This window comes from Pipistrellus kuhlii, unplaced genomic scaffold, assembly GCF_014108245.1.
Source record: "Pipistrellus kuhlii isolate mPipKuh1 unplaced genomic scaffold, mPipKuh1.p scaffold_m20_p_12, whole genome shotgun sequence".
NCBI lineage: Eukaryota > Metazoa > Chordata > Mammalia > Chiroptera > Vespertilionidae > Pipistrellus > Pipistrellus kuhlii.
Window position 1 is genome coordinate 10,251,019 of NW_023425427.1, and position 21,402 is coordinate 10,272,420.

The 21,402-nt window shown below is 41.6% G+C and overlaps 1 non-coding gene across 1 annotated transcript; it reads right to left on the reverse strand.

Annotated features, from left to right (window-relative positions):
* Window positions 1-19,645: 19,645 nt before the first annotated feature.
* Window positions 19,646-19,752, reverse strand: LOC118716810. Its single transcript, XR_004987268.1, has one exon. It is a non-coding gene; the product is annotated as a U6 spliceosomal RNA (small nuclear RNA).
* Window positions 19,753-21,402: the final 1,650 nt, after the last annotated feature.

The following is a 21,402-nucleotide window of genomic DNA, read 5'->3' on the forward strand; positions in this document are numbered from 1 at the left end:
ATCTCCCATTTTATATCTGCCATAGCTCTTGGCATTGGAGGTCATTGTGACTGCACACAGGTTGGATTCTTCCTTGTCTCTCTCTCCCATTAGACTCTACGTTCCCTATGACAACAACTAATATTTATGGAGTGCTTGGTGTGTGTCAGGTACTATTTTAAAAGCTTTCACATGTGTTATCACATTCAATTTTTCATTTTGTGAAAAGTATATCCCATGTGTCAAGGAGAGTGGCTGGCACATTTGGAATTTAATAAATATTTGTTGAACCCATAGGAGGAAGGAATGCAAAGGCCCTTCCAAGATTGCAACGAACAAAAGCAAAGTCCTATGAAATAAGACGTTACAAGAAAGCAGCCAAGTCAAAGGGACAACCTAAAGCATTATTGAAGATACAGATGAACTCCATTCTGTGCAATAAAATACATGGTCACTGGGCTTTTCAGTGTTTAGTTTCACTTTAAAAGCATCAAGGAGTTGGCTATTTTAAGAGAATCCTGTTGCGGATTCTTTTGTTAAGCAAAGACTCGACTTTTTTGTAATAAGAATGAATCAGGCCCTCCCTCTGAAATAATCATAACTGACAAGACCATCACAGGTTTGCATTCTTCAAAGTGCTTTTCCACATTTACAACCATATGCGCACACACAGGCCTTTTGCCCCTCTGGAGAATCCAGTGTGCTGAGCTATTCAGTAATAGATCCCCTTAAGTATTGAGAAAAAAAGTGCTCCCATTTAACAGATGAGGAAACTGAGGTTTGGGGAGGTGACATAAATTGGCTAGGGAAAGTCTCTCAGACAAGTTCTGCACCTGAAGGGTCTTCTCAGGTATGTTGTCATTTTGAATCCTGACCTGGGATAATTTAGGATTATGTAGAATAATTCTAATTTAGAATTGAATTTAGAATTAGCTGGCTTTAATATATATATGTATATGTGTGTGTGTATATATATATGTGTGTGTGTGTGTATATATATATATTTTTTTATTTTTATTTTTTTTATTTTTATTGATTTTTACAGAGAAGAAGGGAGAGGGATAGAGAGTTAGAAACATCAATAAGAGAGAAACAGATCAGTTGCCTCCTGCACACCCCTACTGAGGATGTGCCCACAACCAAGGTACATGTCCTTGGCCTGAATCAAACCTGGGACCCTTCAGTCTGCAGGCCAAAGCTCTATCCACTGAGCCAAACTGGTTAGAGCTAGCCTGATCATAGATGCCCCTGTCATGCCCAGATTTATTAATTTACTTTAAAAATATTTATTCAAAGCCTCCAATGTGCCTGCCATTTCTCTGAGAAGTGGGAAGAATAATAGGAAACACAATAGAAAAATAAGTCCCTACTCTCAAGGACTTCACTAGAACCTCGCTGTCCAAAGTGATAGCTACTAGCCACATGGGAATTTAACTGAAATGAATACAAGTTTTAAAAGTGAAAAATTTAGGTCATGAATTGTAGTAGAGAATTTCCAGTACTCAGATACTTGAATGTCAAGCCCTTCAGTGGATACACGTGACTGGTGGCTACACTTAGTACAGATACGCTGTCGCCTCTGTCGCGGGAAGTCCTATGAGCCATGCTGCTCTAGATGGACAACTGACAAATACTTACAGAGTCTGGTGGAGGGGAGGGTATGAAGGCCATTAAAGCAGGTGAGTGACAGGAGGACACAGACAGGGGAAGTGCTCATTTTGGGTGAAAGGTGATATCCCTGAACAGGGACCTGAATGAAGGGGGAGGCAGGCCCGGTGGATAACTGGGGAGAAAGGCATTCCAAGGAAGGGAGCAGATCCTACAAGGGCCAAAAGGTAGCATGTTTCTGTGTCTGAGGAACAGCAGGGGACTTCTCTGGCTGGAATGGGGTGAAAGAGGAGGCAATAATCAGGGATGAAATTAGAAAGGGAGCCTGGGCCACATCATAGAGGGCCTTGGGGGATCTGGTACACCTTGGATCTGCATGAGAGCTGAGCACCAGCAATTTGGAGTTCTGACTTTCCCTTCTCTTTCCATTTCTCCAATATCCATCCAGCCAGCCAGCCATCCACCATTTATCTCCCTCTCTCTCTCTCTATTAAACAATCTATCTTTTCCTCTCTCCACACCTTTGTGTTTGGTAACTGTCTGTGCCTTGGTAAGTAGATGTCTCCTATTGCTGATGATGCCCTGGAGGACCCAGAGCACACAGCAGTGTTTTGCACAGACAGCGTCAAGTCTTCTCAGTCCAGAACTCTGATTCTGCAACTACAGGGTCTGGCAGGTGTGCAGCTGGTTAGCGGTAGGGCAACTTGAGAGTTGGGCGAGTTTCACCCTCTGCCAAAGAGATGCTGTGTGCAATGAGCATTACTGTGGGTAACAAATACTACTTGTAGAGTTTACTATTCATAAATAAAGGTGATACAGCACTCTCCTTATTAATTTATTTAATATGCCCACTGAGTGCTTCCTGTGGTTTGCCCGGGAATGAGGGGATTCCCAGGATACTGGACTTTCCGTGGTAACACCAAGAGAGTCACAGGCAAATTGGGGAAGATGATCAGCCTACTTGAGGGGGACAAGTGACTACAAAGATGAGATACGTTGCCTGCCTTAAACACCACACAATTGTCACAGCCCAGGAGAGAACCCAGACACTACAGAGTTCTAACGCTTTGCTGCAGGCGATTGCAGCTGCTCTGGCAAATTGCACACCTGAGGGAAGGCTTCCCGGTGGAGGGGGATATCTGAGTTGATTCTTGAAGATGACTAAAGATGCCTACCTCTTGGCCCCAGCTCCAATGCCTTCTCTGAGCTCTCTGTGGCAATGTTGTCACAGGTAGGCAGACTACTCACACCCACATTTATTCTCACTGTGCCCTTCCCATCAAATCACCACCCAACCTCAGAGATTCTTCTGGCTTCCAAATGCTCATGTCTGATGGCTTTGTTTGAGTAGGAAGCACTAGGAGGGGAGGGGGTAACTACATAGCTGTCCACAGGAATATCACTATTTGGGCAAAAGGAGGCCGTTGATCACATCTGTAATTCCTTCATGGCATAAAGAGAACTAGAGAGCATCTGCAGGAATGTATATTCATTTACATTCACGGACAGAGGGGCCAGGCGGGCAGGCTGCTCAAAGGTGAGCTGCCTCTTGCTCAGTGAGTGTGTGTTTCCCTCAATGCTCAGAAACAGACATGAAAACCTGCAGAACAGTCATTTGGAATTTCAAAGGGTTCTTCTGCAGGGGAGGGGACATAAAAGCCACCACTAGTAGTCCCATAATGCTGGGATGGTGGGGGACAGCAGCATACCATTAACAAGGTCTGTGCAGCAAACCTTCATGGAGAAAGACAAGAGCTATTCTGCCCGGATAAAGAAGATGCCTCATTACAGTGGTTTGGGAGAAAAAAAGATTATGATCATTATTGCTTTTGAAAATTCACTCCTGTGTTCTACCTAGGTTGGGAGTGTTTAAGAAGGGAAAGGCGGTTTTGAAAAGTAGTTCACAGGTCACTAAAGAGTCACAGAACACTCAACTCTCTCTCTCTCTCTCTCTCTCTCTCTCTCTCTCTCTCTCTCTCTCTCTCTCTCTCTCTCTCTCTGTTGAAGGTGTCAATCTGAATTTAGAATAAATGCAACACCCTCATCAAGAAAGCCTTCCTTTCTGAAGGCAGACATTTCCCAGTAATTCTGTGTGTGGTTTTAAATGATGCCCCAAATCCCAGCCAATGTTTTTGAGGGACCAAATAAGATGGAGCTGCTCCCATATAATGCTACTGAGGTCCTTCAACATCACCTGGCCTGCCTTCGCCTGGCTTTTCTCTCTCCTTTGTTTTGGAATTGCACAAGGCGGATGCCACAGATCCTTAAGTTGGAAAACCAGGAGCCCAGGCTGCAGAACAGCCAGCAGACAACATTGTCTCTGAACCGCTATTGTTTCTATTTTAGGAGCACACTGAGTGATTAGCTTGGGTAACAGTAACATCGCATTACCTTGCACAGGCTGGAAATGCCTTTCAATAAGAAGGCAACACAGAGGCCATGTGATACAATCCCGTAGACAGAGCCAAGTGGAATACATCAAAGGGAGCCTTGATGCAGATGTTTCATGCAGAAGAAAATTAGGTCAGAGACCACTTCAATTTCAGCTTCTGCCAGCCTCGTTTGAGAGCTTCCAGTGAATTCGTAATGAATAGCTTCTAGGGCACTTTCCTCTCATTCAGGCGCAGGCTGCCACAGCCAGATGAGCGTTCCATGTGGAATCTTCTCTCATTATTTAAAACTGCCACTTTGTGTTCTGAAATTCCAGAACCCTTCCAACGCACCACCACTCTGGCTGAAACAAAGGGCTCTGAAAACACTGGGAGAGCCACCACTCTGTATCATACCCTTGTGCGCTCTCTCTCATAGCCATTATGTCCATCCATGGATTTTAATTCATGTCCCAACCCCCTTTTCGCCTTGCCTATGAGGAATCTCTGTGCTATTGGGATTTTTAAAATCTTACTCAACTTTGAAGAAGCTGAGTGACCCTTAGATGACCAGAATGCTTTGTTGGCTTCTTGCAGAGGGGAGCATGCATGTGTGAGTGTGGCATGCATGTACAAAAAAAAAAAAAAAAAAAAAAAAAAAAAAAAAAAAAAAAAGGCTTTTCTCTGAAAAGAGCAGAGAAGGGCAGTGTGACCTCAATGAAAGTGAATGATGCATCCTTCCCCTGCCCACCCCCAACTCCATGTCACATGTAATTTATTGTATCGGAGGGCTAGAGGCTGGAGCACCCCGGTATCTTCCTCTTTCCTCTGCTCTTATTGCCTACCCTTTGCGGGTCTCACACTGACAAATCCTTGCTGACTGGGATGGGGTGTGTGTAGAGGTTTCACTTCAATCCGCACCAGGAGAAGAATCATTCGGTTCTAAACGCATTTGGAAGACAGGGGCCCAGAGACAGACACATAGGATCACAGAGGCGCCTTGACGCTGGTGACGCTCATTTCCCACGGGAGAGGAGAGGAAGTGGCGGCCCGGCTCCAGCTCACCGTGACACAATTGCTTTGTTTTGCTACCTCCAAGGCACCGGGGGCATTCAGGAATGGCTTTTCTCAATTCTAGAGTTTGCAAAGCTCGTGGCAGAAGCTTCAGAAAAGCACTCAAAGGCCTGCTCCGGCTCCAGTCCAGAGTGGGAAGCCCTCATGCACAGGTTGCCTGTCTTGTCCTGCCATTTGAAATGCTTTCCCTGGCTTACAGCGGTACTAGTCTCCCTGCCTTTCTTCCCCAAATGCGGTCTCTTTCCTGCCAACGTTCTCCTGTGATCTTTTCTGTTGTGGTGTGTTTCTCTCTCTCTCTCTCTCTCTCATGAAATTTCTAAGGAAAGCAGATGACCTGACAGATAAAGAGACGTAGTGTAAGTTCCACCTCCCTGTGCACTTGGATAAGCAATCCCCTTCCCTGCATTGCATGTCCTCACCAGGAAAAATGTGGGTGCTGATCCCCGTATCCCTCACAGCTTTGACACTGACTCAATACACAGTCTTTCTCATGTGCTGTAGGCAATTGGCATTATCTGGGAATGCCTGGCTGTGGGTTACAGCCACAGATCTACCTACCAAGATGCTAACAAAGACCTTGCTCATAGGATTTGCATTCAAGAGCCTGGGCATGTTCATGTAGCAGCAGGACAGCCTGACTTCTTCCAGGCACACGGCAATGGGGCAGCTCGACACAGAAGAGACAGCACGGGCTTTGGGGTCAGGCAGACTTGAGTTTCCGTTTAAGCTCCAGTTGTGTGACCTCAGACAAATCATTTAGGCTCTCTGATCCTGAGGTTCTTCCACAGTGAAAATGTGATAATAACCATTATAAAAGGAGGTTACAAGATTAAATGAAATATGTAAAATACATGAGCCTGATACATGGTAGGGACCCAGCAAATATTAATGTAATTTTTATTATTGCTATAAAAAATTAACAATGGAGATATATGTGATTATATATATACCTATTTATTAATGTACTTATTATATATGTTTATATATTAATATGTTGGTATCTATATTACGTATAGATACATCTTTATATATACATCTGCATGGATATATGCAGAAATGTCACCTATGATCTAGGGTGGTCAAAAAATTAACGTTGTTTAAATTCCCATTTTCTGCTTCATGTGAAGAATCTTAGGAACACACACACACACACACACACACACACGCACACTTTAATTTCCAAAGGCAGTAGCAACCAAAATCCATTTAAAATGCTTACTGAGATTTTGGCACATAAGTGCTCAGTAAGTGCTATTAACTACACTTCTTTTTATTTACAATAATATCCTCGGCATCATGAATTCCCAAGTTATCATGTACCTTTTTCCAGGCCCCTCCCTGGAGAGGCTTCTGCGATGGGAGGAACATGGGCAGAGAAAACCTGTGCAGCTGGAAGTCACCGCTATTAATGGGATGCTGGGCTCCCAATCACAGGATCACGGCCCACAGAGCCTGGCAGTAGAGACACTGAAACCCAAAGAGGTGCCCTGACCTGACCACGGTCACGGAGGAACCCCAGTTCTCACCGAGTGTACCCCCGTGTCCTTAGCTGTGTGATTCAACAGACGCCATGGCCAGGAAGATGCTTGGCACAGGCCTGGTGCTTGCCGCTCATCAGTGCCCCTCCCTCCGCACCTGCGGGCGGCCCTGGCGGAGGGCCACTGCTATGCAGTGCCTGCAGGCTGTCTGCCACCAACAGCGTCGCTGTCCAAGCGGAGCGCTGCCTGCCCAGAGCTGGCCCTGGCCCTTGCCAGGTTACAGGGTGTGGACAGCACAGCCCTCCATGGCCATGGTGCTGAGCAGGCTGGGCCGGCACCAAGAGGAGAGTCAGACCTCAGGCTGCCAGCCTCTGGCGTGGTGTGCTGGTATGTGACCATGGGAATTTGCAGAAGCGAACTGGGCCAAACGAGGGGAAATGAAACACACATTTGTTCTTTTCTACATGTATTCATTCGCTCACTTATTTACTAATTTTCTTATGCATTAATTTAATTATTCTTTATTGGACCCCGTGTTTGGAGAAATAGGGCTTCTAAGATTCCATTACTTAGCTAAGAGGCTACATGGATCTAGATACAAACCAAATACAATACAATATGGCAAGTGCTATAATAGTAAAATACTGTGGCAACACAGCAGAGGGAGGCATTCAATTTTCCTGCTTCACAAGTATTAGATGGAGACGAGATTGTGTAATATCCAGGGTTTGGTCAGAGAAATAAAGTAACTAATAGATAAATGTCTGTGTACCGTATTTTCCGGTGTATAAGACGACCCCCTAATTTTACAGTTAAAACATAGGTTTAGGCCTATATTCGCTGTATAAGACTACCCCCCACTTCAAAGAAAAGACTTACTTTGCCGTCAAGATCTGCAGGTAATTTTTGTGCAATTTTGGTCTTTTGCCCCCAATTTTCAGTTGACTTTTTTTCGTTTCAAAAGTCATCTTATACGCCGGAAAATATGGAGATATATATATATCTATGCATGTATATATACACATACATACTATATGTAACACACATACACACACACATACACACACACACACACACACAGAGTGGCCAGATTATTATGATCTCTGAACGCCTAATAATCTGGCCACCCAGTGTATATCCTATATAATAAAAGGCCAATATGCAAATTGTCCCCTCAACCAGGAGTTAGACCAACAGGCAGGCCAGCCAACTGCCCATGTCCCCTCCCCCTGGCCAGGCACCCCACCCATGCACGAATTCATACACTAGGCCTCTAATATATACCGTATTTTCCGGCATATAAGACGACCCCTAATTTTACAGTTAAAACATAGGTTAAGCCTATATTCGCTGTATAAGACTACCCCCCACTTCCGAGGCAACACCAGTTCTTTTTTTAATAGACCTCTCTGACTCTGGCCAATCTGAGCAGGCTTTTTTACTAGAACACAGTGTCACCTTATATGCCGGAAAATACAGTGTGTGTGTGTGTGTGTGTGTGTGTGTGTGTGTGTGTGTTTGTGTGTATACTGAGTCGCCATGTTATTATTTGTTCAGAGATCATAATAATCTGGCCACTCAGTGTATATATATGTAGGGAATTTATCTTACATGATTGTAGGAATTGGTTTAATAGTCTATTAGTATGTTTGCCTATTGTCTTTGCCCAAGTTTGGCAGGCATTTTCTGTAAAGGGCCAGATCATAAATATTTTAGGCTTTACAAGATATATGGTCTCTGTGGCACCTCCTCAACTCTGCCAATTTAGCACCGTAGCAACCCTAAACAATTAATAAACAAATGGCTGTGTCCCAATACAACTTAACTTCAAAAAAAATAAAAAATGGAATGGGCCGGATTTGTACTGCGGGCCACAGTTTGCGAGCCTTGGTCTTTGCAACTGGTTTGGAGCCTGAAGTCAGCAGGATGGATGTTGAACGGGAAGATGGGTGCGAAGTGGAGAAAAGAAGAGATGAACTAGAGCCTCTGAGAAGGCCAAGATCTTGTGTCTCACTCTCACTGCCTTCAAGGCTTCAACTCAGTCCAGGTGAGTCCTGCAGGAGAAGTGGTGCTGCACCTTCACTGTGGCGCTAAACCTGTCATGTGGCCCAGGAATTGGAGAAATTGAGGGTGGATCCAGTGAGAACTGGAGTTATTGCTGGTTTTGATGCTGCCCAGGCAACACAGAGCAACTCAACAGGTAAGTGGTTATAGATGGGCAATGGTACCCCATGTACCTGCATTGCCCTTCTGAGTGTAAAATGAATATGGATTCTGCTTCGATTCAACCAACCAAAACTCATGCAAAGGGTCTCTTATGAGCCACAAGAACTTGGACCAATGTAGGGGAAAGAATTCTAAGAGATGCCATCCCCATCTAGCTGAGTGATTGGTCAAGTCCACACGGATGAGAAAGTTCAGAGAGGAGGTTACGCTGGAGCTGTCAGCGCAGGGAGCATTTTTTGGTGGAGGGCATCCATGACCTCAGACAGCCTTTTCTGGGACCCCAGTGCAGAGTCCACAAGGGAAAAGAAACAATGTGTTCTTTTGCCTGCCAGGCAGTTGAAGAATTTATTTTCTGAAGTTGTCACTAATTAACTATTTTTATCAGAATCCAGATGTGAGCAGGGTGGTGAGGGCTGTGACAGGCTCAGCTCAGTCTGAGAATCTGTCTGCCTTCCCAACCTCAGCAGGGGAACTCTCCCCTGGACCAGGTGGCTGCTTTCTGGACATCCACTGAGTATGTTCACATATAATAATGTCTTAGTAGATAATTCCCTTAACATTTTATTCTGAGTCATGACAACAAAAGTTTTAGTAACTTGTTCTCTCTTCCTGTGTTTTGTCTTCATTAATGATCTCAGATTTTGTGAGATGTTCTGGCACCTTAAGTTATATTCAATGCCCTTTTCTTTTCAGTTCCTTCATTGTATTGATAGCACCTCCACAATATCTCTGCCAACAATTCATTCATCCATTCTCTGCCCATATGTCTATTCTTCCATTCACCTTTGCATTTATTTATCCACCCATCCATCCATCTCTATTTTTTTTTTGCTACCACCCTATTTCAGTCCTCTATAATCTCATGCTTAAATGATTACAAGATCTAGTAAATTGATTTTCCTGAAATGCCTAGTGAATGAATAGGACTTAGAATAACATAGGCTTAGATTTGAATTTTGTCTTTGTCATTTACTAACTGTACAACTTTGAGCACATAATTGAAACTCTCTAAGTCTGTTGAAAAATGAATAGTATCTACATCTCAGGATTGTTGTAAGCACTAATTAAAATAAGTTGTATGAAACAGGTAGAATAATGCCTGGCCCATAGGAGGAACTTAATAAATGTCACTCCACCCTCCCATCTTCCCTATTTCTCCTACACTATCTATTTGATACCTTTTTTTTTTTTTTTCTGCACAAACACATGCAATTTTTACCTAAGATCTGGGCCTTTGCTGAAGTCATCCTTCCTCCTAAAATTGTACCCTCCCCAGTTCCTAACTTAATATCGAGACTCACTGCTATTTTTCACTGGATTTTTGATCATGCAAACTCTCCTTCCTGAATTATTCATATTCTTATTTCTCTTTGTAAGAAATGTATCTGACTTCTTGGATCTACCCATTCCCAGGATAAAATGTCACATCTTCCTGTAACCCTTCCTGAATCTTCCAAATTAATACCTTTACTCCCACTGTATTATTACAAGACTTTTTTTTTTTTTTTTTTTTTTTTTTTAGAAGGAAAGGAATTACATTTCTGAGCACACTCTGTTGAGTGTTGATACCTGCGCTCCATACTTTTAAGTAATGATTATCTTCACTTTTTTTTTTTGGCAGAACTTTCCCAAGGTCACTTAGCTAGTAAGGATTAGAGAAAAGAGTTGAACCCAGGAACCTCTGATTCCAAATACCCTTTTTATTTCCTACTACCTTACCTTCCATCCTCTCCTCTATAATAGTAATAATTATATTCTTATATTTACAAAAGACTGAGGGGGAAAAAACCATCATTGGCTCGTCAATTAATTATATGAAAGAATAGGGATAATATTGTGTTGTATGATGTTTATTTATTTATTTTTGCATCACCTTAAAAGTCCTGGTGTGACATTTTAATCTGCCAGTGGGGACAGGGTAAATCTGCTAAGTGGCATTTAATGCCTGAATAGAGCCTTTACTAGAGTCCTTATTCTCAGGAGATTTTGCCCCAATTTCAAACATAGTGAGTTACCATAAATCTTTCAACCACCATATTCTCACTCTAGAGTTAATTTTAACTTTCTTTTCTTTTCTTTTTTAGTAAGGAAGTCTGCAGCAAAGAGGAAATTATTATTGTTGTTATTTGGTTAAGTTCTTATCACAGTAAAAGACTCCTCTTACATTGAAGAGCCCTGAGCTATATTGTGAAAATCCTTGGGCCAATCCCTGCTGCCAGCAGACAACCAGTCCATTTGCTTATCTCTTCATGGCGTTAATAACTCCATATAAGTTAAATGTGTTTTATTTATAGGTTGGAAGAGCCTTCACCCATGAGGAGTCTGAATAAACAGACTTTCGCCATCATTCTCCAAGGAGGTTGGGAAGGAACCACTCATGAGGAAAGCCTGGAGGGTGTAAATTGTCAGAATGAAGTATGGTCCTTTGTTCAGAATCAGAAGAGTTAACCATTCAAATCATAAAATATCAGATGAAGCTCATTTCACCAAACAGGGGCAAGCAAAATGAGAAGAAAGACATGGTCCCACTTAAAATGCCCAGGACATAATCTCCCCAGGTTAATTCAAGGCAAGGTCATTTGGCATACTAGAGGTCACAACTTTTGCCTAAAGGACCCAGGAAACATGCTTCCTGGTAGCACAGAAAAGCATTAGAACTTTTCTTTTATAGATTTAATAAAATATTATGAGATTGATGAAACAATGCAAAATAATCTCCCTATTTGGAAGTGTTTAAGTCTAGTTATTTGCACTTGAGAGAGAAAAGAGCAACTTAAAGTGATTAAATTAGAGGAGTGTGAAGATTAGCCTAACATCATTAAGTAATTATATTATGAATTGAATAAACATGAATCAAATAATCATATTATATATTAAGGCTATGATCTCTTTGGGTAGAAATGAGATGGTTATCCTTTTTTATAAACCCGAAAATTCTGTGCTATCCTCAACAAAGGAGCATGCTGCTGATTCACCATGTGCTTTGAGATCTTTTCCAAGAGGAAGAATAGGTTTTTGTTGCTCAGTCCACATGAACTTGTTTGGTACCTCTTCTGATTAATGGCACTTATTTCCCCAGAGAGCTGCCTGAGGCTAAAGGCAGAGATATGACACTGAGACAGAGCTGACCTAACTGGCTCTCATGGGGTTGATCACATGCCTTGACCTTTCTCTAGTGTTCTAAGCATTTGAGTTAACTGGGTGGGTATGCCTCCCCTACAAATAAGCCTCAGCTAGGCCATCAAATGCTAGATGAGATGGTTAGATATCAGGTTACAAGCACTGTACCTTTAAGACAAATTAAGGTTTACTTTCAAAGCTGGGTGTAGAACCTTCTAAAGAGAAGTCCTGCCTGGCTATAAACTATTCATGGAACGGATCACGTTTCTAGAACTACCTGCTTTCAAGTTCCCTTAACTTGTCTCATTGCCACCTGCCTCATCTCCTTGACAACTCTGATCTCAGATCTATCTTCAACTTATTTTTATTACAGTCACTCTCTCATCCTGGGTCTGATGTCTAGTTTTGTTGATTTGATATTGGACTTGACTTACCTGATTCCACTATCCCTGCTTGCAGTGGAATTGGGAATGTCTATTTGTCAGTGTCTATTCTTGATTTTATCCTCTGCCCCATTTTTGGCTTTGCTCTTTCTGTGAAAACATCAATAATGCCAAGAGGTCCCACTCTGACACAAAGCCAAAGCAGGATAGGACACCAAAAAGGCTCCCACAAATGAAGCGGAAGGGCCATATGCCTGAGGGAATGTGCTCCACCACCCTTATCAGTAAGTCAAAAGAGGGGTAGCACAGTTCCATACTGCCCAGAGAACTCTTAACTAAAGAATTCTGCACACATTTCAGACTATATTTCAACCACCTCTATCTCTTAAAAGAAATCAACCATGTCTTTGTGCATCAGCCAATGTGATGCCATGAGATACCAAGTGCTGTGGAGTCAGGCAGACTTGCCTGAATCCCGATTCTACTCCTTGTAACTGTGTCTTCTCAATCAAACTTCCTAACTTCTCTGAGTCTCAGTTTCTTCATCTACAAAACGGGGATAATTATATCCATTGCATGCTATCATTATGAGCATTAACAGTGATAGTGAATATGAAATACAGAGCATTGGACATGGTATTCCATAAGTAGGGCTTATTATTATTATTATTATTATTATTATTATTGTCATTATTGTGCCCTAATACCAAATTCTGACAAGAATGGAGAAAAATTTTAACTATTCGGGCAGCTAATTTCTTGAGAGACAGGCCATAGTTTTCTTCACGCACTAGGCTGGTGGATCCGTGTTGTAAGTCACCAGTTGGCTTCCTGCCTGAACTTTTAATCTTGTCCCCATCTCAATTTAAAGAGGGTGAGAAACCAGAGACATCAATCGTTTCCTTGTCAAGGACAACAGCCCCTTCCTTCTTCCTTAGTTCTCTCCCGAGGCCCCATCCACCCAGTGCCAAGGGAGGGGGCTGCTGCTGAATACAGATCACCACGTGCTAGGGGAGGCTCTGTGCCTCCATGGGAGCCAGGAGCGATTTCACTGTCCCTGTGAAAGGCTGTGAGGAGTCCAATCCTGCCCTCCCACTCCTCCAGGGGTTAAGCGCCCCACCATGTTTCACAGTCTCCCTGGATAGTGATGTAACCATGAAGATGGCAGTTACCCAAGGTACCGGGACACAGACTTTATTGATTTGTTCTCTAATGCATTAGGAGGAAACAGGAAACCTCAGGAAGGTCACAAACAACAATTGTGCATTGACTGGCACAGACATTCATTTCATTCAGGAAAGTGCTGTTCAAGTGGCCTTGCTGTCAGAGAGGAAAGGAGACCATAGGTGCACAACTCAAAAATAAGACAGTAACCATGAGCTGCGTCAGAAGGAATCAGAAAGCAGAATGTATTTTGTTCAAGCCCAAACTTGATGGGGAGTCTTTGTTCAGTTACTGGCAAGGGCAGATGCTCCGTCAATGTTGCTCAACAACTGGGTGAAGGAAGAAACCAGGCAAGGGTGATCCTTTTACATCTTGGCTCTGCTGATTCCCTCGGCTGTTCCATAGCATTCTCCCATTTGATTCTGTGGTTACATGTCCTTCTTTGTATCGCACCTCCATGATGTTTAAAGCTAAGTCCATGAGAGAGTTTTCCATGCATTCTCACTGTTCTCCTTAGCTTTCTCCCTTTCATGATCTTCCTTGGAACCATCGATCATTGAAAAAAAAAACATCACAACATTTTGGAAAGTGTCCAAGCCTTTCTGTACCCTCTTTCCTTCCAGATCTGTGCTCTGATTCTTTGGAGTCTGCCTTCCCTACATTTATGCTAGCCTTTCTTCCTTGATTATTGTAAGATATATATCCTCCTTTGAGGATTCTGGCTATTTCAACTTTATGAACCAATTTTTGCTTTCTGGGGAGCAATTATTCCACAATGTCATCTCCTCATGTCTGTTCTCTATCCTCTGAGGAATGAAACCTTCTACATACTCAATATTTTCCAAATATTTGGCTTGTATCATTATGATTAGCCCAGGTCTCAGTGGAATATGTACATTTTTCTAGAAACATTTCCACATTGATTATTAGAAACTGAAGAAATTAGAAAGCACTAAAGAGAGATGGACCTTCAGACGGTACTTTTGTTACGGCTTCTGTGGGCTCTGTATAGACATTCATTCTGCAGTTCTGGTTTGAGCAGCCATATACAATACCGTATTTTCTGGCGTATAAGATGACCCCTTTATATTTATATATATATATATTTTTTTACAGTTAAAACATAGGTTTAGGCCTATATTCGCCTATTTTCGGGATATACTCAGTGTATAAGATGACCCCCCGATATATATATATATATATATATATATATATATATGTATATATATGTATATATATATATATATTATACTTTTTAAAATCTAATTTATTTAAACAATACAACAAAATTTAATCAACAATATAGTTGCCGTTGTTTTCTACTACTTGTGCCCAACGCTCAGGAAGCATTTTAATCCCTCTGTTGTAAAATTCTTGTGATTTTGATGCAAAAAATTCGGTCAATGCATTTTTGAGGCATTCTTCATTATTAAATTTTTTTCCAAGAAGAAAGTTTTGCAAAGAACGAAACAAATGGTAATCGGAAGGGGCAATATCAGGAGAATATGCAGGTTGAGGGAGAACTTCCCATTCCAACTGGTGCAGTTTTTCAGCAGTGATTCTTGCAGTATGCGGTTGTGCGTTATCGTGGTGAAGAATTACGCCCTTCCGATTAATCAGCGCGGGTTCTTTTTCTCTTAAAGCTTGGGCTAACCTTTCCAATTGGGCACTATACACTGCACTTGTAATGGTTTGGGTAGATGGTAAAAGTTCATAATGAAGAATTCCTTTAAAATTCTAGCAAACACACAACATCACTTTTTTCGCATGCAAGTCAGGTTTTGGCGTGGGCTGCGGAGCCTCATTTTTGTCCAGCCATTGAGGCCGCCTTTTCAAATTAACATACAGCACCCATTTTTCATCTCCGGTAACAATTTGCTCTAAAAACGGCAAACGGTTTTGACGAGAGAAGAGCGAACTGCAAATTGTGACTCTTTGATTACGGTTGTTGTCGGTCAACTCATGAGGAACCCATTTTCCAAACTTTTGGACTTTGCCAAGTGCACGCAATTGATTGGAAATTGTTTTTTGTGAACAATTTAAAGTTGTCGCAAGCTCTTGTTGGGTAATTTGAGGATTTTGCACCAAAAGAGCTTGAAGAGCTTCTTGATCAAAATTGGACACATGGCCTCGACCACTCTTGTCATCTAACGAAAAATTTCCCTCGTGAAATTTCTCAAACCAACGCTGGCATTTTCTGGCGCTAACTGCATCTTGACCAAGAGCACTACAGATGTTTTTTGCAGCCTCACTTGCTTTTCTTCCTAATTGGAACTCGTAAAGCATGCAGTGCCAAATATGCTCTTCATCCTCCATCTTCTTAGCCCTAGTTTTGCAACAAAAACCAAACCAAACACAAACTTTTTCAAGCAAAACTTGTTAATTGCACTTCACACGTTCTGTAGATACCACGTGTTTGAAGGTTATGTCAATACAAGTCAACGCCAAGCAAGATTTTAAACGAATGTTAAAAACGACATTAATTATTACTAGACCCGAAATATATATATATATATATATATATATATATATATATATATATATATTGTTTGTTTGTTTGTTTGTTTGTTTACTTTTTTTCATTTCAAAAGTCGTCTTATACGCCAGAAAATATGGTACCATGTTGGCAACAGGAGAAGCATTAGGGAAGTGATACCTCCAACAAAAAGCATAATGCTACCCTTCACTCAGAGGCAATGTAGAGGACAGTCCAAGGCTTCTGTGGAGCTCAGAGTCTCTCACAGGAAGGTTGTTTGTCACAACTCTGCAAGTTCTTCTTTTTGTAACTTAGGCATAAGATATAAATGTTGTGGGCCATGAAAACCTTATGCTGAAAATGGATTATTAATAGACTAATTTGGGGGTTGCTATGAAGATTAAATGAGAAAGTGGATTATAAATAGCTAGCACATATTAAGTGCTCAATAAATGTGTGGGTATTCTCCTTTCCCTTTGTCCCCCTTCCCCATGAGGGTTGATAAGACATCTAGTCATTGGAATATAATTTGTGTCTCTAGGATAAAACAGCTAGCATTTATTAAACACCAACTATGTGCCAGGTAATGCTAAGCAATTACATAGTAGTATTTTAATTCTCTAGATACAAATATTTTGCTCATTTTTCAGATAAGAAAGTGAGGCTCAGAGGGATTAAATAACTTTCTTTACATGATACAGCTAATCACTGAGAAAGTCCAAGATTCACATCTTGAATTTTCTCACACCAAAGCCCATGCTCTCAACCACTTTGTTATAAGGGCATTTTGGAATGAGAAATCAGAGGTATGACTTTAATAAGCTAAAAAACCAGTGAACTGTAGAACCCCTGGGGAAATAGAGGTTGGAAAGTGGAGGTGGAAATGCACTAAAATAATAGATTCCAGAATCGATCTGGTGAGCAGGGCTGAGGAGAAGGGGATTAGTAGGATTTGTAAAGTTGTTATTAGTATTTGCCAAGGATGTTTGCCATCTCCCATGTTCTTCTTGGAAATTTTGCCTCTTGAATATGTCTCTGGAAAACAAATTTTTTCCTTCCCTCTTGATACACTTACTAATTTATTTTTCAGCACTATGCTAGGCACTAAAAGTACAGATATATGGACCATGAGTCAATTTTTATATTTGACATGTTTGAATTATAGGTTTAACAAGCTGAGTCTGGAATGCAAGGCAGGGGTAAGATTTGAATGAGCTTTGACTTCAACAGCATCTTGACATGTGCTGTGATTTGGGACTGTGGGAGATGCTACAAGCACTGCCACTTCTAAAACCCACTTTGAACCAGTGATGATGCTGATGATTGTCAATTGGTGACCCAAATAGGTTTATAGATGTGGTGAGATAAATACCCTAAATTTGAAAGTGAAAAGCAGTGTCTAATGGGCATATGAGTTTGTTTTCTGAGGAATATCCATAGCTTTATCCTCAAAGAGTCAGTGGAACAAAATGATTAAGAACAAATACCATTAGAGTTTTCTCAGAAGGAAGAAAAATGAGAGGAGAATATGGGAAGGTCTGTGAAGAACACAGGAGAGAGAGTAGGGTAGTGGCCATGGGGATGGAGCCAGCAGGTGTAAAGCCTCTTTTAAAGAGACTAGGAATGATAATCAAGATTGACAATAGACCAGATGTGGAAGGTGAGAGAGAAGGACAATGAAGCTTCAATGTGGCTTGGTTTTCTAGCTTAGGAGATGGGTTAATTTGCCAGGAAAGGTTATAAGCTTTTTTTTTTGGGGGGGGGGGGTAAGGGAGAGAATAAGTTTAGTATTGGTATTGTGTGCTCCTTGGAATGTGATTATGGTATTGCATTTTCTCTATGAAGTCCAGAACATATATTGGGAAGTATAATTTAAGTCATTCACATACCAGGCAAAGGAGGGTGAACATGCCGATTTGGTATCTGTTCTTCAAACCCAAAAATGAATTGTTTTCAATAACGTTTGGACATATTCCTAAAATTGAGGGGCATAATCCCATCTCCCATTTTCAGTCCACCTTCCCCTTCATATTCTCAGAGACAAAAGTAGTAATTCATAATGACTGAAAATATGCTTACACAATGCCAGATGTTTAAATAAATCCTTAAGAATTGGCATAATCCAGATTTCTTCCAAACTTGGTATAGGACCAAGATAGGTATTGCCTGAATTTTCTCTGTTATTTAAAATATTTGACATTATATAGATATGGTTAGTTACATAAATGACTTGGCTACAGAAAGGGTGAAACCTGAAAAAGAAGAGGTTGAGCAAATACTGTGTGCCAGTATGACATCTCTTTGTAAATATTAGCTGTTCAACAACATATTTGAATGGCATCAGCCCTGTTTTATTTTCCTTGTTTCACAAATGAAGAAGAAAATGAGAGTGAAAGACTAAAATTCTTGCCCAAGTTAGCAAAGTATGAAGTGGCAGAACTCTTCTAATACTCACTCTATACTCTTATCTGATCACATCTGGACCTCTGGGGCATTGATCCTTTCTTCCCTCTAATGTTCTCATGCCCTCTATGCCTCCCTTTCCCCCTGGAATCAGCTTAGATTTCTCTCCTTCCATCATTCTCAACCAGCAAAACTCCACCCTTGATGCCAGCCCTGCTGACTTCACTTCTGTGCTAGAGTTGCTGATGAAGACACTCAACCATGCTCACTGGTCTCACCTCCAATTTGTGACCACACATACCTCAAATGGGCCCTCTACCTTGCCTAGAAACCTTATATCTCATTTGTTCAGTCAATAAAGTCTTTCATTATTCAAGACAACCATGGTCAGGTCTTCTCATTTCTCAAATTTCCTATCCTCTCCCTTTCTCCTTCCCATGAAGACTGTGTATCTTTTTCGACTGGAAATAATTGTCACAGTATGAAGATAAATACACTTAGTCTCATGACCAAATTTACCAACCTCTCTGCATCTTGGTTTAGTCTTAGTCTTTCTACTTATGTATTTAGTTAGAAGAATTGTTTATGCTGCTATGAAGGCCAACACCTTCTCGTGTGTACCAGAGCTCACCCTGTCTCCTTCTCCAGGACTTTGTTCTTCTGCTGGTGCCTTCCCTCTGCCTTCAGGATCGTTTCCCCTCTTTGCTGATCACTACCATCAGCAGACAAACATACTCTATCTCCCATCTTAAGAAAACAAAACTTGCCTTCAACCCACTTTCCCTCCCAGCTCTTACCACGTTTTTCCTCTCTTTTAAAGAAAAACTACTGAAAAGAATTGTCCATCTAGTCTTGCTCTTTCCACTTTCTCACCCCCAAGTTTCTTCTTAAACTTTGCTAATCAGGCTTTGGTTCCTACTCCTTCAAAAACAAATTTTAAGAACCATACTTGTTAATATCACACACAAAAATGACATGTTGTCAAATCCAATGATGAATTCTTGGGACCTACTTTTAAACTCTTAGGAGCTGTGACAAAGTTGTTCACTTCCTCCTTTTCAAACACTCTGCTTTTGTGGCTTCTGGGATAGTGTGTTCCGGATTTTTCCCTCCTTTACTGGTCAGCCCTTCTTAGTACTTTTGCCCTCTTCCCCATCCTTGCTCCAAACCAAGGTGTGGGTTCTCTGTTGTCTTCTCTTCTCCACCTGCATTTACTTCTGGATGATCTCTTATAATCTGCTAACTTCCAAATTTCCATACCTTGTCCCAACCATGAGAAATGAGGTATCAAACTACCTATCAAATATCTTATACTAATATGGCCAAAACAGAGTTCTTTTTTTACTTTTTTTTTACTTTTTTTTAAAAAGTATGGAACGCTTCACGAATTTGCGTGTCATCCTTGCGCAGGGGCCATGCTAATCTTCTCTGTATCATTCCAATTTTAGTATATGTACTGCCGAAGTGAGCACCAAAACAGAGTTCTTGATTCCCTCTTTCCACCCTTGAAATACTCTGATCTTTTAAAAAAATATTTTTTCAAAACCTGGAAATCATTCTTGATTTCGCTTTCCCCCTCATTTCCTACATATAACTCAGCAAAAATTGTCATATTTGCCTTAATCTCATCACTTCCCTCCATTGCCACTGGCACTTCCAGTCTAAGCCACTATTCCCTCTTGCCTGGACTACAAAAGCCTACAAACTGATCTCCTTACTGCTAGTCTTTCCTCTACTCAGCAGCCAGTGTTCTTTATAAAATGAATTGTTTAGTCCTCCTAAATCTACTTCAATTACTGTTCATCTTAATGAGAATAAAAATCAGACTACTTAATGCCTACCAGGTGTTACCTGATCCAATCATTGCTTATCTTTCTGATCTTATTTCCAGCCACCTTTTCCATTGACCAATTGTACTATATCTGCCCTGGCTTTCCTTTAACACACCAAACTTATTACTGCCCCAGGCCCTTTGCACTTCTCGATAACCTCAAGAGCATCCTGTAACCAGAATGCTCTCAGCTTAAGACATTCATAGAACTCCTGTGTTAAGAAGTATAGAGAAACTTAAAAGCAAAAGCTATAATAGAAGAATCTATGGATCTTCAAAACCCATCCCTGCGTTTTATAGGTGAGAAAAGTGAACTCAGAAATGTTGCAACTTGCTCAAGTCCATTCAGTAGGCAACCAAACTGAGACCTCCACACTTCTTCCCAATACTTTCTACTTTGACCTTGTTAGATGAGCATTCTTATTGATTTGGATTCAAATTAACTGATTAGTTTTAAACTACAACACAATTGTCAATCAGAGGTACATACTTCTGAATTCCTTTGATATATTCTTTCCTGGAGCAGTGGGCTCTCCTGGGTGAAGTGGGACAGAGAACAGAGGATGGGAATGCAGGGGTGATGACATTTTAATGACACAGAAGTATCTGGCTTTTCTCTGCAAGATCAAAGTGCCTCTCACAGGTGTTAATTTAATTCTCTGCCAGCCTTCTGAAGTAACTGATGGAGACCAATTCACAGATGCAAAGACCGAGTGTGTACCTCACATCAGAATGACTTTTCTAAAATACGGCCTTGGCTGCTTCATTTCTCTAATGTCCTTCCCTGGCTTCCTTTGCCCTCAGGATAAACTCCATCTCTGTCACTGGACACCCCAGCCCTTCACAGCCCATGCTTCCATCATTCACCTCCTCCCCTTGCATTCTCTTCTACGTACCCACTGCTCTCACCCAGTGATTCCCCATGCTTCAGCTGCACAGGTGTCATGCACAATGTCCTCCTCCTCTCAGGCATGGTGCAGGCCGTTTCTGCTCAGAGTGCCCTTAGGTACCTGTCCTTTGCAACAAGAGCAGGTATCACCTCTTCTGTGCAGCTTGTGGGGCCTTTCTTAGCCAGTGTCATTGGCTTCCCCAGGATCTTGAGCATCTTGTGTGTGTCCCTATTGGGGCATTGATCAGTGTACAAAAGGGTTTTGTTTGTCTTGGCCCTTCTCCCCATCCTGCTGGGTCCTGAGCTCTTGATGGGCAAGATTGGGTCTTACTCTGTTTGGTCTCCACAGAACCTAGTCTAGGACCCTGCACATGGCAGCAACTGAGAATGTGCTGGGTGAAC